Source organism: Rhinopithecus bieti, unplaced genomic scaffold, assembly GCF_001698545.2.
Source record: "Rhinopithecus bieti isolate Rb0 unplaced genomic scaffold, ASM169854v2 scaffold_1618, whole genome shotgun sequence".
NCBI lineage: Eukaryota > Metazoa > Chordata > Mammalia > Primates > Cercopithecidae > Rhinopithecus > Rhinopithecus bieti.
The window spans coordinates 7,284,797-7,311,258 of NW_016803937.1; positions in this window are offsets into that span (position 1 = coordinate 7,284,797).

Here is a 26,462-nt window from a genome sequence, read left to right on the forward strand (position 1 = left end):
GATGGTCTCGATCTCCTGACCTTGTGATCCGCCCGTCTCGGCCTCCCAAAGTGCTGGGATTACAGGCTTGAGCCACCGCGCCCGGCCTGAAAATATTTTTTCTACTGAAAAAGCTGTGGTGGTTTCTGTAGGGGAAACAAAACCTTAGATCTTCATTGAATATCCTCTTTGCTGTATGTTCACTCATTTGTGATGAGATGAACTTTCTTTTTCTTCTCCCTAACCCCATCCACCTTATTCTCCTTCTAGGGTATGGCACATACAAAGCTTGGGACCAGAAAGAGAATTTAGTAATAAAACTCAGTGTGGAAGAAAAAGAGACTGAGACTCTATTAGCATCATAACAAACAGAAACTCTGCCACGGGATCAATGTCGGCAATATAAAAGGTCTCGTTGTCAGGATCTAAACCCACCACAACCACCACTCATTCTAGAGTGGAGCTAAATGAAACTGGATGGTTGAGAAGCTGCTGCAGAGACCAAGAAGAATAAACAGGTCTGAAGCTAAAGACAAAAAAGGGCTACTCCAAAATCTTATTCTACCTATGGGCTCAGTTCAACTTGAGAATAAAGGATCATTTAGGGTATTCTCTTGAACTGCGTGTGCTTGATTCTCAAATGCTAATTGCTTAATAATGGACAGGATCACCATCATCTCCTATAAACAGGGTCATACATTGGGTCATGCTACAAGTATTGGCTTATCATCAACCAAGAACCAGGCAGTGACATGAATGATAATATATGTTTCTTTCCTTAAGAAACTCACAGCCCCAGGGACTTTTTGAAGATAATGATTGTGATGGTTAAATTTATGTGTCAACATGACTGAGCTAATCCATGCCCAGATAGTTAGTAAAATATTATTCCCGGGTGTGTCTAGGAGAGATTAGCATTTGAATCAGTAGACGCAACAAAGAAGATCAATCCTCATCAATGTGGGAAGATACTATCCAATCCATTGAGGGCATGAATGAACAAAATGGTAGAGGAAGGGTGAATTCTCTTTATCTTTTTTTGAACTGGAACATCCATCTTCTCCTGGCATTTGACAGTGGAGCTCCTTGGGCCTTCAAACTCCGGGACTTACATCACCACCAACCACCCACTTCCCCACCCTCCAGGTTCTCAGGCCTTTGGACTCGAACTGAATTACCCCACCAGCTACAAATGGCATATCAAGGGTCTTTTGCCTCACCAAGTGAGCCACTTCCCATAACAAATCACTTCTCATATCTCTCTTTACATAATTCTATTGGTTTTATTTCTCTGGAGAACTCTAACTAATACAATGACCATGGACATTTAAACTTTTAAATGAGTTTATTATCATTCTCTCATAAAATTTTCAATGAAGATATTAAGACTTCATCAAGACAATGGATACAGATGTCTGCTGCAGTCAAACTATAAATGAAAAGCAAAAATGAAACTTAGAGCAAAACCTTTGAGAACAATGACCTCTGTCCCCCGAGCACTGAATAACTAATATATACCATATCCAATTTTTCATATACCCAGTTTCTCATTTTATAATAATATGAATACCTACAAGGTAAGCACTATTCTACTCTCTACTTCCATGAGATCTATTTTTGTTTTTAGCTCCCACATAGGCATGAGAACATGTGATATTTGTTTTTGTGTGCCTGGCTTATTTCACTTAACATAATGACCTCCAGTTCCATACATGTTTCTGCAAATGACAAGGTTTCACTCTTTTTACTGCTAAATAATATTCCACTGGGTATACATACTTCACATTCTTTATCCATTGATGCACACTTAGGTTGAGTCCATATCTTCACTATTGTGAGTGGTGCTCTAATAAACATGGGAGTGCAGTATATCTTCAATATACTGATTTCCTTTCTTTTGGGTGTATACCCAGCAGTGATATTTTTGGATCACATGGCAGTTCTATTTTTAGTTTTTTGAGGATCTCCATAATATTTTTCATATGGCTGTACGACTTTGCATTCCTCCCAACAGTATACAATAATTCCCCTTTCTCTGCATTCTTTCCAGGATTTGTTTTATTTTATTGTACGTGTTGTATTGTATTGTATTGTATTGTATTGTATTGTATTGTATTGTATTGTATTGTATTGTATTGTATTTTTGAGATGGAGTCTCATTCTGTTGCCCAGGCTGGAGTGCAATGGCATTGTCTTGGCTCACTACAACCTCTGCCTCCCAGGTTCAAGCAATTCTCATGCCTCAGCCTCCTGAGTATCTGGGATTACAGGTGTGCGCCATCACACCCAGCTAATTTTTGTATTTTTAGTAGAGATAGGGTTTCGCCATATTGGGCAGGCTGGTCTGGAACTCCTGACCTCAAGTGATCGGCCTGCCTTGGCCTCCCAGAGTGCTGGGATTACAGGCATGAGCCACTGTGCCTGCCGGGATTTGTTATTTTGTATCTTCTTGATAATAATCAATCTACCCGGAGTGAGGTGATATCTCATTGTGGTTTTGATTTGCATTTCCCTGAAGATTAGTGATGTCGAGTTTTTTGTTCGTTTGTTTGTTTTTTTAATATATAACTCTTGGTCATTTGTATGTTTTCTTTTGAGAACTGGCTCTTTAGGTCTTTTGCCCAATAAACAAAATTAGGAATGGGGTCTTTCTAGGAATGGGGTCAGCTGGGGTGTTGCCCAGGCCAGCCTCAAACTCCTGGGCTCAATCCTCTTGCCTCAGCCACCTGAGTAGCTGGGACTATAGGCATGTGCCTTTGTGCCTGGCTCTGTCTGTTTTAAAATCAGATTATTTGTTGTTTGTTTTTTTGCTCTTGAGTTGTTTGAGTTCCTTATATATTCTGGTTGTTAATTCCTTGTTGGACACTGCTATAGTTAGGATATTTGACGATCCAAACCTTCTATTGAAATTTGATCCCCGATGATGGAGGTGGGGCCTAATGGGAGGTGTTTGGGTCATGGGGGCAGAGCACACCACACACACACATCACACACTACACACACCACACACACCACACACACACAACACATACCACACACACCACACAAACACACATCATACACACACACCACACCACACACAATCACATACCCACACACAAACACTACGAACCATAGCACACACCACAAATCACACACACACTACACCATACACACAGCACACACACCACACCACACACCCCACACATCACATCACACATACCACACACACAAACCACACTCATACATCTCACACACCACACACTGCTTCTTTACAGTTGTCTCAGCCCCACACATCTGGCACAGGTTGTAGAAGTTGGCAACATTTTGATGATCCAAGACACTTCTTTCAAGAATACAAATGAAGGCCATAAACACATCAATTATTTTCAATTGTTTTAAAATTAAAATTTAAAAGATTCTCAGAATGAAACCATTTACCATCAAAAGTTTTATAAAAGATGAATACTTAAGTTGCTTTCTATATTTGGTAATCTGCTGTACTTCTTTCTGAGTTTTTCTTAACAAAGAAAATATACTTATTGTGTGGATGGATGGACAAATGGATGGTACACAGTTAGAATAGAAATTATAAATCATTAAACGCATAACCCCAGCTAGAATTTGCTTTCCATCCCCCCTCCTGTATACCACCACCCTCTGGCCCCTTGGGAATGTGGCTTAGACATGAGAATTTTATCGTTGGGGAACATGTTGGTGGTTGACAAAGAACACAGCATAAAATATTTTAAATTGAGACTGTCACATATGCACATCTGTACACATCTGAATGCGTGCATACACACACCAGTCCCAGGTACATGGAAACCATACCCATAACCCTCTCATCTACCAATATATAAAAGGAAATTCTGAGATTTGGATTATAGCTTCCACCCTTTCAGTGGAGCCTTATTATATTACTGGATGAGCTGTCAAACAGTCTGATAATGCTGTTTAAAATTCACAATTGGGCATATGTTTCCATTTAATCTGAGAAACAGCAAGGCCCACTCTAGCGGGTGATACGCTGTTTATCTGCTGCTTCCGCCGCGGTTGTCAGTGTTTCTGAAATGCCAGTGCTATCGGCAAAGCACTCTGATTAGGATGTCAGTCTGCCTTTGAGCAAAGGGTGCCAACAGCCAGCCTGTGCGGCGAAACAGAAGGGCCCTTAGCTCTGGCGCAGGGTTGGGAAGCTGGTTAGAAAGTACCCCCCCAAAATGGAAGAAATTGCTGCAGAGATCTGTGCTTCCAAAAGGTAGCTTGACCTATCTGGAAATGTGAGCCAGTATCGAGAGATGCCTTTTGTCAGGAGACATATTCAGGCGACCTCACTCTCTCTAAATCCTCGTTTTTCATTGTAAATACGTATTGTTCTATATTCTTAACAGTAAAAGTGCCAATAACAGAGAAAATTGTTATTCCTTTTCTTGTTTAAATTTGATTAGATAAATAGCATATAGATATATTCATGTTGTAAAAGGCTCAAACATCCAAAATCACACAATATAAAACATGACTAGGCCCTTTCCCTGTTCTTTGGTGGGTACCCTCCATTGCTGCATGGATTTATACATGGATCTTTACATATATGAACGCACTTTTTTTAAAAAAACACAAGAGGAATCTGGCTCTCCTATCAGTTCTGTGACTTGCTTTCTCCACTTTACAGCGACACATCTCTGAGGTCATCCCACATCTGAACACACAGCTCTACCTCATTCTTTATAATGACTATATAGCATTGCACAGAAAAGGTATATGATAATGTATTCACTGCACGCTCAATTATTGATGTGCATGCTGCCTCCAGTTTTTTGCTTTTATAACTAATGCTAACATGAACTTCCTTGTACATAGATTTTTATAAAACATGTGCTTGAGGGTTTTTGGTTTAAAAGTCTCCTAGAAATGGATTGTTAAGTCAAAACGTATGTGAACCTTAAAATCTGATTTATATTAACCAAGTGCCTTCCCAACAGGCTTGAACAACTCATGCTTCCACCAACAACATATGAGAATGTGTATTTCACTGCACTGTTGTAAAGATCCGGTATTATCAAGCTTTTTGATTTTTGACATTCTAAGGAATGATTATCTTATTTTTTATGTTACTGATTACAACTTCAGATGAGCTTATCTCCTTTAATATTTTGGACATCGTTTTTCCTTCCTTTGCAAATTACCCAATATTTCTTTTTCTGCACATTTTTTTAGGTGTTTGCCATTTATAGCAACTAATTCATAGAAGTTTCATATTGGGTATTAATATGTTTTCTGTTACATATGTTGAAAATATTTATCCCAGTCTCTCCACTTAGAATGACCTTAACTTCAGCACAAACTTTGTTAATTGGTCTTCGATGTGCTTAATTTTTTTTTTTTTTTTACTTTAGGTCATCAAAATAACTTTGTCTTTTGGTTATGTAACATGTTAACATTAGGAGAACCTGGGAGAAGGGTACACAAGAACTCTCTGCACTGTCTTTGCAACTTTAATGTAAATCAAAACTTATTCCAAAACAAAAATGATATACACATGTAAATATATGTGTGTGTTTATGTCTGCATTTGCTAAGCTGTCATTCCACAATTGCATTTTATGCCACTAATAGCTTTTCATCACTTTGTACGGAATACATATTTGTATGACAGTAACAGTGATTAAATAACTAAGTGGACCTTGTAGTAAATGAGTTATTTCTTTGCTGCTATTATGTCTAATTCTCCATAGGTTATTCCATCTGAAGGCTTTTTAGAATCATAAGTAGCTAAGATCATTTTTCACCTCATCATCCCATTTTCCACAATGAGAAAATACTTCTAAATGTGAAGATTACTCTTTCCAAAGATCCCTAGCGAGCGCTCCTATAGGCATTAGTGAAATTTATTAACTGTACGTTTTTGAAGCTGCAGCAGCAGTAGAAAGAAAATACTAAAGGACACCCACACAGTCCTACTGGTGACTCCCCAGTATTAGGCTCCTTCCAGACTGTACATGAGCCTGTCAAGATGATCTTACTGAACTGACCAACCTGCTACTCTTTATTCCCAAGATATTAATGGGCTTTGGATTCACACCCAAGGTTTTTGGGAAGAGAGAAAATCTTGATCTAGTGTGAAATTTCCCGGGGAATGTCAGTGGATCTAACCAGACTCCGTCCTATTGCATAGCTCTAATAACTTTTCCATGTGCTTTCTAGTTTACGAAGGCTTCCACACTCATTACCCCCATTTAATTCACTACAACCTGAACCACAATCGTCTGCATTCTTCAGATGGGGGAAATGAGGTCCAGTGACAATCAGTGTGATTTACCCAAAGTCACCAATACAGTGAACTTCAGAGCCAGAACCCATACCCAATTTTTCTAAACTCAGATGCCAGCAGGAGAGTTCAAGGAACGGCTTAGCAGGACAGACTCCAATCTCTGCTTGACCACTGACAATTCTGCAACTTTGTAAAGTCACCATTCAAAATGTGTTGGACCAGATAATCACCGAGACTCCACAGTACGTTAATACTCCAAATATAATTCCCAATCTATGTCTGTCAACCCTGGTCCTTGTCCTGGCTCTTTGACAGTGTTTCCAAAGTTTGGTAGTGTTTATAGGTCTCTGCCTGATTTTCTCCTAGTGTCCAACAGGACCAAAAAGTTTCATTCAGGTCAAAACGTTCCAGTCTCACCTAAGAGTTCCTGAATCTTCATAGGAGGAAGTAGAGAAGCAGAGCATTTTCTCTGCTTGGGAATCCCAGAGCTCGGTGGTTAAAAGGTAAAACCACATTCATCCTCCCTCACTGTATAAGTTGCATTTGAAATAGATTAGAAGTTGTTTCAATAACAATCTTTATATTACTGATTTTTTTTTTTTTTTTTAAGACGGAGTTTCACTCTGTCGCCCAGGCTGGAGTGCAGTGGCCGGATCTCAGCTCACTGCAAGCTCCGCCTCCCGGGTTCCGGCCATTCTCCTGCCTCAGCCTCCTGAGTAGCTGGGACTACAGGCGCCGCCACCTCGCCCAGCTAGTTTTTTGTAGTTTTAGTAGAGACGGGGTTTCACCGTGTGAGCCAGGATGGTCTCGATCTCCTGACCTCGTGATCCGCCCGTCTTGGCCTCCCAAAGTGCTGGGATTACAGACTTGAGCCACCGCGCCTGGCCTATATTACTGATTTCATAAACTCCAAGTTTCCAAGAAAATATTTGCAGGGTGGGAAGTTCTTGACCTCTTTTCGAAAATAAGCTCAAAAATGTCACACTCTTAGGTCAGATGATGCAGGAAGGGAACCTAAGTACATCCACTTGTGTTGAAAAATAAAAGCTCAAGTCAAGAGAGATGTCTATCCTTGGCCTATTTGAACATGACAAATTTATTTTTTATAGAGTTAAAAATGTATTTTTCTTGCATTGTTTCCACTGTCTCTAACCAATAATTTATGGAATTTCTTCCATAAAGATTTCTTCCATCGAGATACTATGTCACCTTAGATACAAACTCATGAAAAATTTAGGTAGTAGACAAAAAACAGTTGCAATGTTCTCTCTCTCTCTCCTCTCTCTCTCCCTCTCTCTCTCTGTCTCTCAGAGCTGAAGAGAACTTTTAGTAGCAAGTTTTGAATGCAATATAAAAAAGAAACAAATTGCTTTGTAGTACTTATTTTCTATATCCGTTTGTTTTGTCGCTTTTTTTCTGTTGAACTGAAGAGGCAAGCAGAAATCCAAATGTGCTCAGGATTCTGAGTTGATTTTGGATACCACTCCAGGCACTACAATTAGCAATGGATAATTCTTTAATTGTATCCATAAGAAGAAATGTAATCCAGAACTTGAGGGGAAAATATTTTGAATAATCATTTGGTATGGTACGGTACAATATGGCATGGCATGGTATGGTATGGTATGGTATGGTATGGTATGGTATGGTATGGTATGGTATAATCACTCCAAGCAAAACTGAATTCAGAGAGATTTGTCTCTTCCTAAAAGAGGTGACAGTGTCCTGTGTCCATAGGGATGAAACATTGATATTATTGTGGCTTAATAATGCTAGGTCTGGAAAGTCAATAGGCTTATAAATGGATATAAAGCTTGCATTTATAAGACACAGATTCCAGGCCTGGGTACAACTTTACTTTCTGTATTGTCTTAGGAAAGTAATTCAGGCTGGGCGTGGTAGCTCACACCTGTAATCCTAGCACTTTGGGAGGCCGAGGGGGCAGATCACTTGAGGCCAGGAGTTCGAGGCCAGCCTGGCCAACAAAATGACACCCATCTCCATTAAAAATACAACAACAACAAAAAAAACTAACGGGCGTGGTGGTGCATGCCTGTAACCCCAGATACTCAGAAGGCTGATGGAGGAGAATCATTTGAACCCGAGAGGCAGAGGGTGCAGGGAGCCAAGATCAAGATCACGCCACTGCACTCCAGCCTGGGCAACAAAGTGAGATTCTGTCTCCAAAAAAAAAAAAGGAAATAAAGAAAGAAAGGAATTTTAAGAAAGGAATTCAACATCTCTGAGCCTCATTTTCTTCATCCATCAAAGAAAGCAGATGAACACATCCTAATGAATTAATAGGCATTGAACATCAATAGCTGATAACATCACACACAAAGAAATATCTACATCATGAATTATCAAAAAATGAACCTGATTCTGATAAAGTCTCAAGATCTAACTACCAATTTACAGGAAACACAGGGGACAGAGAACCATATTAAACCATACTACAGGGACACAGTCAGTAAAATTCAGACTGTGGTAAACTTTAAGATAGAAAATTCTGGTATCTCCAACAACAATACAGAAAAAAGAGGGTAGGGGACAAAAAGAGAGAAAGAGAGGGAGAAACTATCGATCAAAAGAGACTTAAGGGACGTATCAACCGTTAGGTTGTATAAATCTAATTTGGATCTTATCTCAGACAAACAATGGTGGAAAAAACAATTGCGCAGCCTCTAGTTTCCACTTAGGGATATAAATACTTGAACAGAGCCTTGCCCTCTCCCTTAGAACAGCAACAAAACAACAAGACAATTGCAAATTCATTACATTTTTCAAACCCATTGGCGAACTGAGGTCTCAAGGCAATCAGTTGGTCCATAATAAAAGGACAGACAGATACCTTCAGGGAGAGAGGAGATGAAACTACTAGCTTACCTGGGGTAGATGGAACTGGATGGACACTGGGGAAAAGGAGTCAGCTAGAATAGTCAACATAATACTAGCAAATCAAATCCAGTGCTATATAAAAAGAATCATATATCACTGTATTAGTCCCTTCTCACGCTGCTAATGAAGACATACTCAAGCCTGGGTAATTTATAAAGGAAAGAAGTTTAACTGACTCACAGCTCTGCATGGATGGGGAGGCCTCAAGAAACTTACAATCATAGCGGAAGAGGAAGCAATCATATCCTTCTTCACATGGTGGCAGCAAGGAGAAGTGCAGAGTGAAAGAAGGGGGAAAGCCCCTCAAAAAACCATCAGATCTCATGAGAATTCATTCACTATCACAAGAACAGTGGCTTGGAGGTAACAACCCCCATAATTTAATTACCTCCCACCGGGTCCCTCCAAATGACGCATGGGGATTATGGGAAATACAATTCAAGATGAGATTTGGTTAGAGACACAGCCAAACCATACAAACCATATCAATCACAATCAAGTGGGATTTATCCCAGGGATGCTGATTCAGCATTTGAAAGTTAATCAATATAATTCACAACATGAACATAAAAAAAAGAAGAAATATCATATGTAATGGTGAAAGACTGAATGCTATCCTATTAAGCTCAAGCCAAGGATGTCCTCTCTTATCAGTCCTGCTCAACATCATACTGGATGTACCATACTGGATGCATCCCAGTCAATGTAAAAAACTGAAAAAAGGAAATAAGAGCCTCACAGATTATTATTATATTATATGTATTAATAAAGAACTCCCCTATTTCCACCTGTGTGAAGGGTACCCATGAATTCTTTGTACTATTTTTACAACTTTTCTAAAACTCTAAATTTATTCCAAAATAAAACGTTTTGTTTTTAATTAACAAAATAGAGGTAATGATAACATCTTGAGTCCCTGGCCTCCCCTATTACCACCTAGCTTCTGTCTATCCCAGAAGCTAACCTACTCCATGAGTCTATCATTTGTTAGACCATCTTGGCCACTGTTTAGTTTCCTGTTGCTGCTGTACTGTGTTACCACAAACTTAGTGGCTTAAAACTACGTAAGTGTATTGTCTTGTGATTCTGAAGGTAAGAAGTCCAAAATGGGTCTTACTGGGCTAAAATCCAGGTGTCAGCAGAGCCAAGCCTCCCTTTCTGGGGGCACAAGGGGAGAACCTGCTTCCTTGCCTTTTCCACCTTCTAGGGGCTGCCTGCATTCTTTGGCTCATGGCCCTTTCCCCCACCTTCCAAGCCAGCAGTGCAGCATCTTCAAATCTTTCTCTGACTCTGACTTTCTCTTCTGCCTCCCTCTTCTACTTTAAAAAGCACTTATGATTAAACTGGCCCCACAAGGAAAATCCCCATCTAAGGTCAGCTGACAGGCAACCTTAATTCCATCTGCAACCTAACTCTTCTCTGTCATATAGCCTAACACACTCACAGCTTCCCAGGATTAGGATGTGGACAACTTTGGGAACCATTATTCTGCCTATCACAGCTACCCTTTGCCAGGAATGCCTGGAATGTGTGCATCTACCCAAGCTCTCTGTCAAATCAGGTCCCTAAGTCATAAATTCCAGAAACGTGTTCCTAGGTGGTTGGAAATGTTATGGTAATTGCCTCAGATGTGATTTTCTCAACTCACCCATTCCCAATAAGCTTATTGACTTTATTTATTTCTGTTTTTGTTTGTTTGCTTATTTACTGTATAACCTTTCCGTCTTTGACTGCTATTACCATTGTCTGTCTAAGCCTATAAATTCGAAGGCTGATACAGACAATAAAATAAATGTTGCTGATAAGAAAACTCCTCTTAATGCTTATCTTAAAAAATCTTTGTTGAAACGTAATCATATTTCTTCTTGTCTTCCTTTTGGCAGTAACAGAAAATAACTAGTCAATATTCACCGTATAGAAACCTTTTAAATTTATTCTATCTTTCTAATGCCAAAAACGCCCATCAATATTTCAGCCAACCAGCCAATCCAGGATAAACACAAATCCAGGATAAAACAGCAACTTCAAGATGGCTTTTTTTTGTTTGTTTTTGTTTTGTTTTCTTTTTGTTTTGAGACAGAGTCTGACGTGATCTCAGCTCACTGCAACCTCCGCCTCCCAGGTTCAAGTGATTCCCCTGCCTCAGCCTCCAGGTAGCTGGGATTACAGATGCCCACCACCATGCCCAGATAATTTTTGTACTGTTAGTAGAGACGGGGTTTCGCCATGTTGGCCAGGCTGGTCTTGAACTCCTGACCTCAGGTGATCCACCCACCTTGGCCTACCAAAGTGCTGGGATTACAGGCATGAGCCACCGTGCCCGGTCTCAAGATGACTTTTGAAATGATGGAGTGACATAGTCAAGCCCTAAGATAAACAGCCATCCACAAAGGTGACCTATGTGATAACTCCAACTTTTCCCCCTTAGCCAACATTCATCCTGGCCTGTTTCCTAAAGTTCTCATAGATCTGACTCAAATCCTTCATGAGTCTCCTATATAAGTTCAACTTGGATCTGCAGCTTTTTCTTCTCCAACTGACAAAATTTCAGTCGTCTTTCAAGACTTCCCACACTATGCTTTTCTCTCCCCCAGGAACAATTAGTCAGCCTCTTCTCTGTGCTCCTGTGGGATGCTCTGGGAGTTCATACCTCTAACACAACCTTAACTTATGGTGTTATAATTGTCTATATTACTGTTTTTTTATTTCAAGTCTGGTTATTAGTCTATAAATTCCAAGAAGGCAGCTACTGTGTCTGTTAAATGAGTCCTCCTGGATTTCTTCCTACCTCTCTGGCTACCTGAAAATTCAAGTAATGGAGAATTCAATTTCAATTCAATATTGGAATTCCTCAACACTTTTTCCTTGGTTCTTTCATCTTCTCAGTGTATATTCCTCTCCCTAGTTGATTTCCTTCATTCCATCAGTTTCAACTACTACCTTTATGCAAATCACACCCAAAGTGTATTGCCAGCCCAGAACTCACGAGTGAGATTAAACCCAAGTGTCCATCATCTTTTGAATATCTTAAAGGTACCTCAAATACATCAGGTTCAAAACACAACTAAGGAACTTTCTTGCTAGTAATGAGAACTTGGGGTTACTTTCCAATAGGGTTTAGATCTGTGTCCCTGCCTAAATCCCATGTCGAGTTGTAAATCCCCAATGTGGCAGGTGGGGCCAGGTGGGAGGTGATTGGATCATGGGGACAGATTTCTGTACTGGTGCTGTTTTCTTGATAGTAAATGAGTTATCACAAGACCTGGTCGTTTAAAAGTGGGTGGAACCTCCCCTCACCTCTTGCTCCCACTCTGGCTGTGTAAGACGTCCCTACTTCCCCTTCACCTTGCACCATGATTGTAAGTTTCCTGAGGCCTCCCCAGAAGCAGAAAGTGTTTGCTTCCTGTACAGCCTGCAGAACCATGGGTCAATTAAACCTATTTTCTTTAGAAATTACCCAGTCTTAGGAATTTCTTCATAGCCATGTGAGAAAAGACTAATACACCTTCCCAGCATCAATTTCCCTGTTTGTTACAGCAGCAGTATCCTAATTTCCTTTAAGGACTTTATTCCTCCAACTCTTGGCCAAGCCGGTCTCTATGAGGTTCCTCTACTCTCATCTACTACTCTGGCCAGGGTGACTCTTGGACTGTAAGTATATAATCCAATCAAACCAAGCAAGTCACAGTGATGCCTTAGCTGGCGCTCCTAGAAAGAGAAGACCTTGCCCTTTCTCTGTACTTGGTAGACTGAGTAGAGTATATGATCATCTTGTTTCCATAAGTGGCCAAAAGTACCCAAGGGAAGCAGAGCCAAGAGACTGATTCTTGTCATATTGTTTGACCCCACGCCATACCTAATGCCAATATAACCTTTTTTCCAGTTTAGTCAACTAATTCCCTTTCTGTGCAAGCTAATTCATGTTAGGTTTTCTATCACTTGGATCATAAAGAACTTTAACTGATACCCTCTGCTCTATACCTGATCTTCCAGAGTCTCCAACTCAGCAAACTATGTCATCATCCATCCTTCTAAGGATATCAGACACTTAGGAGTCATTTCAAATTCCTCCTTCTCCCTTGCCTTCCATATCCAATCAGTCACCAGGCCCTGTCAATTAGATGCCCTAAATATGCTCAGATCTGTCAATTTCTTTCCACCTTTATTGTCCCCACTCCATCCCAACTATCTTAATATTTGCCTGGACTAGTAAAGCCCAGTAATTACTCTACCCTCACCTACTCTTGTTTTCCTCCAATTAATTCTCCACACTACAACCAAAATGATCTCTTCGAAGCACTAAAGTATTAACTTCAGGCCAGGCATTGTGGCTCATGCCTGTAATCCCAGCACTTTGGGAAGCCAAAGTGAGCAGATCACCTAAGGTCAAAAGTTCGAGACCAGCCTGGCCAACACAGTGAATCCCCGTCTCTACTAAAAATACCAAAAAAAAAAAAAAAAAAAAAAAAAAAAAAAAAAAAAAAAAAAAAAAAAAAAACTAGCTGGGTGTGGAGGCACACACCTGTAGTCTCAGCTACTCTGGAGGCTGAGGCATGAGAATGGCTTGAACCAAGGAGGTAGAGGTTGCAGGGAGCAGAGATCATGCCACTGCACTCCAGCGTGAGTGACAGAGTGAGACTCTGTCAATTAAGAAAGAAAGAAAGAGAGAGAGAGGAAGGAAGGAAGGAAGGAAGGAAGGAAGGAAGGAAGGAAGGAAGGAAGGAAGGAAGGGACTTCACCTGTGGAAATATGCAATCATTTTCCATTGCTTTTAAGACAAAAACAAAACTCTTTAACATTGTATCTCTGTCTGGCTTCCCCCAAAACAGCAGGTCACAAAAGTGTGCCTGCATAGTTTAATATGGGACACGACTCTAGGGAGTCTAGGAGTTCATGGATCAGGGAAAGTCAGTAAAACAGAGAAGGAGGGAATGAATGAATGAGTAAGTTGATCACCACTGTGAGCAACTATGACCAATTCTGTGAGGCATTTCTGAGGGGCCATGGGGAATGTGCCTCCGAAATGTTCACCAGAGACAAAGGGTAAAAGCATTCACCCATTGCCTTTCATCCACCAATGGCTGAGACTTGCTCCATGGACACCAACTCCCTGGTATGTGTGGGTTGCTCACATACGGCTGCCAGGTCTGCAAAGGCCTAGGCCTGGAACCAGAGAAGCTCCAGGCACACCTACGACGAGGTCAGCATAGAGCTGATGGGAGCTGGTGAGGCACTGCTCACTGTAGCCTTGGCTGGAATTAGAGTGGGAGTGATGTGGTATAGCACAGATGCCTGATGTCGTGCATGGTCTGGCCTCTGCCCACCTCTCCAGCTTCCTGTCACCCTCTAACTTCATTCAAACCATGCTTGTCTTATAGCTCCTGGACTCCACACGTTCTCACCCACCACCAGGTCTTTGAAGGTGTTTCCTCTGCCTGGAACACTTTTTCTTTCCCTCTTCTTCTGGTTCCCCCTGCTCATTCATTAGAACTCAGCTTGAGCAATATTTCCTCTGGGAAGCCTTCCCTGATTGTGTCAAATCCACCCATCGGGGTACTCACAGCTCTGTGTGCTTCTCCTGTGAGATGCATATGAAGGCTGCAATTGCCCACTTGTGTGATCAGGTGAGAGCATCCAACTTCTACTGGACTGTGCGCAACATGAGGAAAACCACAGCCTCCCCAGCATTAACATGGTATATCAAAGTTTAAAGAATAAACAGATTTATCTTTTTACTCCTGTTACTGTCTGGAACATCTAGGTGTGCAAATATTTTTAACATAATTAATCAATTAATAAGTGAAGCTAATACTTTAAGAAGCATATATGTTACTTTCTAAAGAACTGTATTTGATTTTCACTGAATTTCATTCCATTTCTTAAAATTGTTACAATGAAGCTCTTCTCTTGGAAGCCCTATGACAGACACTATATCAATTTCCCCTTTTTAAAATGTATAATAACTGTAAACAGCAACTGTATTCCACAAGAAAGAATAGTTGAGATAAAGAAAAAAAGAGAAATCATCAATGCAGCTAAGAAAGTTTCACTGTGAATTGAGACAGGGGTGCTATCTAAAGCAAATTAATATAGGTTATTGACCACAGAATAATAAAATTTATTGGTATGTGAAAACAAACTCCTCAGAACCACTCTGAACTCTCCCTGTTAGCCAACACCATCAATTATTATTATTAAGTGCCTGCTCAGCTGCTGTGCGGTGGAAGAGGCAGGGAGGTTTGGTAGCTAGGCAACGGGCTGGAAACTCAAAGGGTAGGAGCTGTGATTCTGGCTCCTCCATAAAAGTGATAAGTGGCCTTGAGTAAACTCCCCCTGCCTTGTTTTCTTCATCTGAAAAATAGCATCACCAGTCTGGCTTTCTGCACTGAGGGAAGAAAAACAGAGAATTGTACCCAGCAGTTACAGAAAAGTGAGCTTATGGGGGCTGGGACATGAAGAACACGTAAGGGAATCAACTTTTCACTCAATCACCACTTTGTTACTAAAGGTTTGAGCTTGAGTCTTCTGTGCCTCAGTTTATCCATCTGGAATGATTCACAGATAATGGTCATGTCCTGGCTTAAAATACAAGGTAAAGGTATGACTTTATTTCTGCAGGATCTAGGAGAAAACTTGGGTAGAAAACTTCTCCCCAAAGTGCCCTTGGAATTTCTCAAATACCCCTTGCCCACCTGCTTTGTCCAAGCTCCAACAATACCTTGTTTGTATCCCTATTAAAAGTCTGTATTGTCTTGTGGCTTATTTGTTTAGACATGTGACTCACTTGTGAGCTCCAGAAGAGCCAGGCCATGCGTCCATGTCTGAAGCTTTAGCACCAGTTTCTTATCTAGAGTGAGTGCTCAATAAATCTTCGCTGGAAGAATAAATAAAACAATGAATGAATGAATGAACGGGAAAGAATGAACCAACTGACCTCCTAGCACATCAACAGCCCTCTCCTCACTTCCTCATGCTGTTCCCACCTTCCTTGAATGATGACACTGTGCTGACTTTGAAGAAAAGAAATAATGAGAACAAGGGCGTCTGGAAAGCCAGGAATGGGGGTGGGGTTTCCAGGTATGGGTGATGGGAAGAGTAGTGAGAAGAGAGGAAGCAAAAGCAGAGGTGTGGTGTTTCTTGCAGAGACCACAGAAATCCCACTGAGAGAACAGAAGGACTGGCATGGAGAATAGAAGTGCAGCAGGCAACAAGAGAGAACTGTGAGAGCCTGAGTGGAGTACGGCAGGACCCTGGAGCCTGTAGATGTACTTGGGTCAGGGTGATGGGGGTGGCGGTACTCAACTGAGGACAGAAGAATTCAATTCATCTTTTGTTTCCTCTCCTATTGGTTTTTTACACATAAAGTGAAAAAACCTACTTTGGGGAAAAAATAAGCTAGTGGACGCAAATGTTTACAACAGCACTATTCACAACAGCCAAAAGGCAGAAACAGTACAAATGTCCATCAATGAATGAACGGATAAACAAAATATGGTCTATCTATACAATGGGATATTGTGCAGCCATAAAGAAAGATAAAATATCGATACATGCTATAACATAGATGAACCACAAAAACATCATGCTGCATGAAAGAATCAAGTCACTAAGGGTTATATATTGCATAATTCCATTTACATGAAACCTCCAGAATATGTAAGTTCATGGACACAGAAAGCAGGCCAATGGGTTTCCAGGGGTTTGAAGGACAGGGAGTAGGAGTATGATGGAGCTTAATGGGTATGAGGTTTCCTTTCTGGGTGATGAAAATGTCTCGGAACTAGATAGAGATGGTAGTTATACAATATCATGAATGCACTTAATGCCACTGAATTGTACACTTTAAAGTGGTTAACAGTTAATTTTATGTTATGTGAATTTTACCTCAATTAAGAGAAATAAGCTGGGCCAGGTGCAGTGGCTCACACCTGCAATCCCAGCACTTTGGGAGGCCAAGGTGATCGAATCACTTGAGGCCAGGAGTTCAAGAACAGACTGGCCAACATGGTGAAACCTTATCTCTCCAAAAATAAACAAAAATGAGCCAGGTGTAGTGGAGCATGCCTGTAATCCCAGCTACTCGGGAGGCTGAGGCAGGAGAATCTCTTGAACCTTGGAAAGTGTAAGTCGCAGTGAGCCAAGATTATGCCACTGCACTGCAGCCTGGGCGATGCAACAAGACTCTGTATCAAAAAAAGAAAAGAAAGCTGGTAGAAAATACCTCCAGCTTGGATTAACCCATTGTTAGAGGCTTCCTCCACTTTATGGAGAGAGACACTACAGTTAAAGCAGAACCAGGGCCTCTCACAGCTTATAGCCAAAATGCCACTGACAGTCCCTGCCTGGCTCTGTCGTAGGAAAGCTATCCCTTGTGGCTCCTAGATCTTCCTTAGCTTTCTCCCTCTCTCCCAAAGAATGTAAACTCGGGGGGGTCAGGGACTGGGTCTATCCTGCTCAACTGCCATTTCCCAGCACCTAGCATGATGTCTGATGTGGTGTATGACTACTCTGCCCTCTGATCCATTCTCCACACTGTAATAGGCGATCTGTTCAAAGTGAGAATTTTCATGGGTCCCCTTCCTTCCATTTTCAACCCTAATGGCTTCACTTGCTCTAGAATGAAGACCAATGTTTTGCCCTGAACCATAAGCTAAGCATAATCTGGCTCCTGCCCAGCTCACCTTGAATCTGCCCACCTCTATGACCCAGGCCTGTGAGCTACTTTCAGTGAAGGTCACCACACTTTCTCCTGTGATGCGGCCTTTCCATGTGCTACCCTCTGTCTCTCTTCACTTCAGCCTGATTAACTCTTACTCATCCTTCATTTCTGTGCCAAAGACTGTCCCCTCCGCCTGCCAGCATCCATTCTCAAATTCCTTTTAAATAGAACTCCTATGCAACTAGCTAGCACCACTAACAACATCTTCTGGCCTACTTTATAGCTAGGTGTGGTCATGTGACTAAATTCTGGCCAAGCAACAATGATGTGTACAGCTGCCAAGTCACCTCTTGAAAGCCATTTCTTTCTTCCCTCCTTCTGGCTCAAAATGGTATCCACAGAGATAGGACTGGAAGTCAGAAGTTGAAGATGGCAGAGCTGCCCACCAACCTTGAACTGCTCACCTCTGTCATACAAAAGAGAAAGAAACTTACATCTTAGTGAAGCCATGACAATGTAGCATCTTCATGAGAGCAGTTTAGCTTGTATCATAACTAATCTATATCTTACCTCAACTGAATCATATTAAAGCCTTTCCCTGCCCAGTGTAATCAGTATGGTTAGTCTGACTCTTCCTATTATGTGTTCTCAAGTCACCATAGACCTCTTATTTCTATCACTGTGTGTGTGGGCAGCGGGCAGTGGGGGGTGGCAGGGAGAAAGAGAGACAGAGACAGAGAAATTTTTTAACTCCTGCCCCTCTCCTCTAGATTATAAATCCCCCAAAGACAGAGGTCACGTCTACCTATTTGACCACGCAAATCCCAGCACACAAGTCCCAGGCCCTGTGTCTGGAACACAGTAGGTGTTCCATTATGCTTAATTCATTAATTATTTAAATAAGACCATCTCTGTAAATAAGAACAAGATGATATACATTCTTAAGTAAAGCATAACTAGTGCTGAAAGGAAAAAATTCCACTGAATAACTTTGGAGAAAGTGGCCTTCCTTCATCTGTGCTCTCGGGTGAAGATAAGTCCTTACTAGGTCATAAATACCCATGAAATGAGATTGCACTTTGACTGATTCCCGTTTATTATTTTTACCATTATTTAGAACCATCCCAAATAATACAGTTAGAGCCCAGCAGCGTTCTTCCCTTCAAATATAACTGTCATTCCTGTAGAGTAAGTTTCAGAAATGTTTATATATTATCAAAATTAAGTTTCAAAATGAGCTACAGTATCTGGGAAAGGGGGATAATAATATTTCACAGAAACTAATTGGAAACTTGTTTTGAAATAAAGTAGTTATTATTTCCATCATGGAGAGATGAAAGCAGAGAGATTTCCTTTTATCTCACCCAGGCTAGTATCTTACATTATTTATTCAAACTAAAATTAAAACCTGAACAAATCCTACTGTGGCACTGCATATCAGTTAGAGATTATTCTTCCGGAAATGAACTTTTTTTTTCACAAATTTCATTATGCAGTTACAAATGACTATTATTAAAATGTAACATATAAAACTAAATTGTCTTTCCTTTTTCTGGCCATGTGCAAGATTCACTTTCCTATGCAGTATGATTCTTTTCTTCTGAACTTGGGAGCATGTGGTCTACTGGCCATGGCCCAAGCATCCAGAGAATCACACAAAACCTGCTCCACTGTCCTGCTGAACTCCCTGCCAACAGGCTTGCTGGGTTTTCCACCAAAGTCCTGTGGACTCCCTCAGTGCCGTTGTATTGCTCCACCCCTTGCATCCCAAGGAACAAATATCAAGAAATGTTCTCCACCTGGTGACTTTGTCAAGACTCAAAGTTTTTTCTATAGACTCAAACTCATGCAAAGTCACTACCTGTAAAAAGTGCCTGGAGTGTGGTGTTAACCTACTTTCAGATTTCTGAATCCTTAACTCTGAAGCTCTTTCTCGCCTATCCCCCAGGCCTTCCCATATCCTACTCACTTGGCCTGGAATGTTCTTCCTTGTTCCTTGATTGCCTAACTCCAACTTGTCCTTCAGGTCTCAACTTAGACATAACTTCCTCCAGAAAGACTCCCCTAACCTCACTCCCAGCTACTGGGTCAGGTATGGCCTATGTGTCGCCATGACACCCTGTACCACTTAGCACTTGCAACTTTTTATTTATTTATTATTATTAATCTTAGAGATGGTCTCTCACTCTGTTGCCCAGACTAGAATTCAGTGATGTAATCATAGCTCATTGCAGCCTCAAATCCCTGGGCTTAAGCAATCTTCTGGCTTCAGCCTCCTAGGTGGCTGGGACTACAGGCCCTTGCTACCATACCCAGTTAAGTTTTTATCTTATGTATTTATTTTTTGTACAGACAATGTCTTGCTATGTTGCCTAGGCTGGTCTCAAATTCCTGGCCTCAGGTGATCTTCCTGCCTCGGCCTCCTAAGGCACTGAGATTACAAGTGTGAGCCACTGCACCTGGCCTACAACTTTTTAATTTGCTCTTCCTCCTTCTGAATTGTAAGCCCCAGGAGGGTGGGAGTTAGGTTGTCTTGTCCCCCCGCCCCCATTCTATCTTCAATACACAGCACAGTGATGGGCACATAGCAATTAACCAATACATGTTTCATTCATTTTTAATTTAGATTCAACTCTGATATCTGGCCCCTGGAAAAACAACAATCCCTAATCTGCATCCCAAAGAATACTGTCTTCAGGCTTTCCTGGCATTAACTTGGTGGCTCACCAACAGAGCTCTCTCTGGTGCTTCATCTTGACGACTAATGTCTTCTCTGCTCATTTCCTTCTACCCTTGGAAGGTCCTGCCTAGTGTATCCAGGGTCTTCTCTTCTGGTCAATTTGTTTGAATTATGTTCATTAACTAGTTATTAAATCTAGCCCTATATTTTGGGTTCTTTGCATCGCCATCCCATCTCCTGTACATCCAGGCCACCTTTTTTCTTTCCACCATCCAGTCTACTCTAGTTCTGTCTGGCTCAACAAGGATTTAAGCTTGGTTTGTACTCATTAAAAGGAGACAAAAGATGTCTGTAGCTACTGGATAGTTGTTGAACAGACAAAACTTTAATAAATTTCCTATCTTCCTTTCTTTGCATCTATATGACCTCTGCTCTTGATCCTGCTCAAACTTTCTCTTTTCCCCAAGAGAATGAGATTCCTCTATCTTCCAACTAAAAAAAAGCCTCACACTCTATCCCCAGAAAGAAAGTCACTTTCCAATCAGCTCTGTTTATTTTTTGCCTCTGCCTACACGTTGCCAACAACTCCTTTTTCATCACAACTTCCTAGATTTATGTTTTGTTTTTTTGTCTGTCTGTTTGCTTAACCATGATGAAAGGTGGAAAAGAGGGCATGTTTTCCCAGAGGGAAGTCAATCAGATCATTTTCTCGCAGGTTGCCTAAAGACTGTCAGATCAATTAAACAATTCATCTCTCAGATGTATTCAGCTGAAGAATTTGTCCCTGGGTATTTGTACTAGAACATATTAAAACCAAGTCAAAACATCATATTATTTAACAGGAAATTCTTCTGACATATACGGTAAAAGGGAATTGAAAGCATTGTTTCCAAATCAACCCCCAAGACATAAATTTGGCCAAAAGTTAGTCCAGCATATTGCAATGAACTCCTCTCATGATTTCACACTTTGCTTTACATTCTTTCCAATAGGAACTCTACGTGTTTTGGGTAAACACATCAAGAGCCAACATGAAACAGAAGTTGGGATCATTATGATTAACCTGAGCATGTTGGAAACCAAGGATCGGCTGAATATTATTATACACATCCCATAAATTGGAGTGAATGGTAGAACCAGAACAAGCATGAACTATACATTGCAAAATAGGCAGCAAAGTCTGGACAAAGAACAGACACCAACAATTTCCAAATAACCAGCAGCTGACTGATGGTTAGTATCTATGACACTAAAAGTCCATATTTTCCACTCCAGAGCATGGCCTCAGTGATACTCAATTTTGATTGACTCATAGGGATAAATTGTTCAACTGATCCAGACTGTCTTGGTTCACATCTTGGTTACATGTAAAGAAAGGAGCTAATGACTATTGCTTACCTTCACTCTTCTTTTTTGCATCATTTGAGGTATGAGGAGATCAATAAATAATAGCTCTCTCTTCCCTTCTCAAGTTAAGAACCTATCGAGAAATAAGACACAAAAGACAGACACATAGAGATCAAAATGTCAGCTTTATTATTATAACTGATAAGACTAAGAGAATTTCTCTGGAGAACTGAGAACAAATGGACTTGCTAATACTCCTTAATTAGTCAGATTTACCCACAAGTCCAAGGCATCGCTGCAATACTGTAGGACTCTCCCTACACAGGCTGTGGCTGCTTCTGTAAGTTTCTAACATATATCAGTGTCTTGGAAATAGGAGAGCTCCGAGAAAGAGAGAAATTTCTGAGTTAAGTAAATTTACTTCCTTCTTCAATCAAAGAAGGCCAGGAGGGCCGGGCACGGTGACTCACGCCTGTAATCCCAACACTTTGGGAAGCCAAGGTGGGCAGATCACCTGAGGTCAGGAGTTCAAGACAAGCCTGGCCAACATGGCGAAACCCTGTCTCTACTAAAAATACAAAATTAGCCAGGCATGGTGGCCCGTGCCTGTAGTCCCAGCTGGTGTGTGCCTGTAGTCCCAGCTACTGGAGAAGCTGAGGCAGGAGAATGGCTTGAACCCAGGAGGCAGAGGTTGCATTGAGCTGAGATTGCACCACTGCACTCCAGCCTGGGTGACAGAGCAAAATTCCGTCTCAAACAAACAAACAAACACCACCAAAAAAAGAAGAAGGCCAGGAACGTGACGATGGCTGTTACAACAAAGGCAATTCATTATGAAAACATAAGTACACAGGCATTCCATATAGCAACCAATTAAATTCTATCAAATGTCCCACCAACAGCTTTCATATGGTCCAAAGGTCGATACGCTGAGAATTCCCTTAGTGATTCCAAGTTTACCTTTTAATACAGATATGAAACAGTATTTTAGGATTCCCATGAGGTTTTATAGATTTGTTTGGTCTTGTGTGGGATAAAGATAAGTTTTTCCTTCAGCATTTGAACTAAGCCAGAACGCTTGAAAGTGGGTACGTTGCTTATTTGGGTTCTTTGATTAAGAAGACAATTCTTTCATCTATGCCTTCCAGAGCCCCTTCAGACAAGCTCAGAACTATCTATGGCTTCTACTAGTTAGAGCAAGAATATTACAAAGTCTCTGTTCCATTTCAAACCAGACTTGGCTGAGAGCCTTTGTAAAAGGCATCCACTCACTTTGCTCCTGCCATGAGTACATTAAATGTAATTTCATATTTCTTTGATGATTTATGCTCTTTGAGAGCCTCACATCATCATCATTTATTTCAATGCTCACTGTTTGGGCCTAAATACGCAGAGATAGAATATACAAAGAATTGGATTAAGTGTATCCTAACCGTAAGACAAACTGTGGCTGGCCAGGAAGATCTCTGAAACACATATATGAAAGATGATGGAAATACATTTAAAAATGATGATGGTGGTGGTGATTAGCACTTACTATGTGCCAGACACTCTTCTAAGCCCTTTATGTACATTCAATCATTTACTCTTAAATCTTTTTTTTTTTTTTTTTTTGGGAGTCAGAGTCTCCTTCTGTCACCCAGGCTGGAGTGCAGTGGCACGATCACAGCTCACTACAACCTCTGCCTCCCAGGTTCAAGCGATTCTCATGTCTCAGCCTCCCGAGTAGCTGGGACTACAGGCATGCACCACTAAATCTGGCTAATTGTTGTATTTTTACTAGACACTGCATTTCGCCATGTTGGCCAGGCTGGCCTCCAACTACTGACCTCAGGTGATCCACCTGCCTCAGCCTCCCAGAGTGCTGGGATTATAGGTGTGAGCAATTGCGCCTGGCCTCAAGTCCTTAAGATCTTATTACCTCTATTTTATAGATAATGCCAACTCAGGTTAATAGAAGTGAACTAAGTTGCCCGTGGTCTCCCTGCTATAGGAAGTGAAACCACCAGGATTTGACCCTGAGTGGTATGATTCTAGAGCCTTCGCGTAAAACCACACACTGAAGCAAGGGAAAATATGCATAGGAGTACTGAACTAAATGAACAAGATGAAAGAATTCATCCCTCAATAAGTTGAAGTGAAATATGCTTAAGCCTTCATCCACAAACATACGCATGCACACACACACATCCCTCTTATCAGCTACAATCAAAGTAAAAAGATAAACCTAAAAAACAGACTCACTGCTTGCGGCAGATGATATAACATTAACAAATAACAAAGAGAAAGTCATATATCTCCACTCCTGTTGTAGTTCCATCTCCTTTATCAGGGATAATGATCTTTAAACTCAGGACAGTTGAATAAATGTAGTTTAGAAGGAACTGAAGTATGAGATAGGTAAGGTGATAGCAGGAGACCATCTTGTTTTAAATGAGTTTATGTCTCCAGGCCTAAACAAATTACATCCTGGAGTATGAAGAGATTTTGCAGATGAAATCTAAGAGTCACTGTCAGTAATCTTTACAGGGTCATAGAGAATTGAAAAGGTGCTGGGACAAGGTACTAGAGACATGGACTAGAGACATGTAGAGCTAGGAAATTAGTATTCTAATTTTTCAAAATGAGGTGGAGGAAAGTGTATTCTGTGTCCTACAGATCTGCAAGCTTGATTTTGAAACAGGGTATGACTAGATGGTGTGTCAGCCCTTAAAAAGGAAGTGGTGATCACTAGAAACCAGGATGGATTCACCAAAGAGAAATAACAGATTCTACATGCCTTCTGGTGTGTGTAGCTTTAAGGACTGGTGAGAGTGAGGATGTCATGTGTACAATAAGGGGTGGGAGAGCAACCTTGATGGGGCTCCTATCACCCCATAGGCCACAAGGGTTGATTCATTTGATCTGGCTGGGTGATGGGTCCCCTTCTTTGCTTTATGTTCCATAAAGTTGCACACTTGCTCAAGCAGAAATACCAGAGAGAGAAAGGCCTTCATATGGGCAAGGGAATACAAATCCTGTGCCTCCCCAGAATCCCCAGACAAGCTCAGATCCATGTGTGGTTTCGACTAGTTAGGGTAAAGATATTTACAAAGTCTCTTATTATTCTTGGAGATCTGATGGATAAGACAGTGCTTTTAAGAGAACAAATACCTGGTTGACCATTCATACCAAAAAAGCTTACATTTATGAATCAATGTCCTTCTTATTAGAACACTTTTCCTTCAGAGAGTTGCACAGCTCATGGCCTCCCTCCATTAGGAGTCTACCCAAGTTTCCCCTCTGTAAAGAGGTCTTTAACCATATGATATAAGATAGCATTTGCCCTCTAAATACACTGAATACCTTGTTTTCTTTTTATGTATAGTTCATGTCATTATCTGACATCATATTATATATTCTAGCTCTTGTCACTATTTGACATTGTATTATATACAATATTATATACATTATGTATGTATGTACATATACACAAAATTTGTCTCTCTCCTCCTCTTGCAGAGCCAACAAATTCTATGTGAATTATGTCCCTATGTTATGCAGTAGCTCTGGCCTTTTGAATGTCAACTCCATGAGGCCAGGGGCTTTGCTGTCTTTTTTACCACTGAGTTCCTAGTCACTAGAAGAGTACTAAAACATAGATGTGTTCAATACATATTTATTGCTCAATAACATTTGTCAATTAGTGAATGTCAATTTGGAGAATGGTCTCTAGTGGCTACAATGTTCAGTCCTTGGCCTTATCCAAAATATTACCTCTGACAGAAAAGAAGAAAGATAACAAGAACATTGATTCTGATTCCCAGTCAAGAAAACATTTATCTTTATTATTGTTATTACTATCATCACCATTACCTACTATGTGATAGGCACTGTATTCTGCTCTTACACTATTAGAGATGCTCACAACACAACTAAGAGGTAGAAATTACCATCTTCACTTTGAGATGAGCAAAACTGGGCTCAGGGAGTTTAAATAACTGGCTAACATCAGACAGCAGTTACATGATGAAGCTGGGATTAAAATCCGAGATCTGTCTCACTAAAAAGTGTGTCCTTTTTTACAAGATGATGATAACACTTATAAAAACATGGGAAACCTACTTTAATTTGCAGCTGACTGGAAAAACTAGTATGTTAGATGAAAAAAATCAAGATTTAATGAGAGTTTGAGATTTGAATGGTAGGTCAGAATTCAAATATAGTATATATAGTATATTATATAATAATATTAGGTATGAAGATGAAGTTCCGTATACCAATTCTAAGCATCACATGCACAAATTGGGGGGAAGGGGGGAAAAGAGGGTGAGGATAGTCATTTACTTGAAATAGACCAAGAGGCATCAACTGACCACAAGCTTAGTCTAAACCAATAGTAATATGTGGCTGTAAAATGAACTAAAACAATCTTAAACTGTATTATCCGGAATTTTTTTTAAGGGAAAGGGGTTCCAGTTTTATTCTGCAAAAGCTAGACCAGGAAAATGAAAGTTAAAGTAGAGTGTTAAGACCCCTGGAATGGTGAAAATCTCATTATGAATGAAATGATTAAAGGGCTTGGTAAACCTTGGCCTGGGAGAGAGAAGACTCAGAGATATGAAGATATCTATCTTCCTATCTGAAAACTGTCAAAAAAAAAAAAAAAAA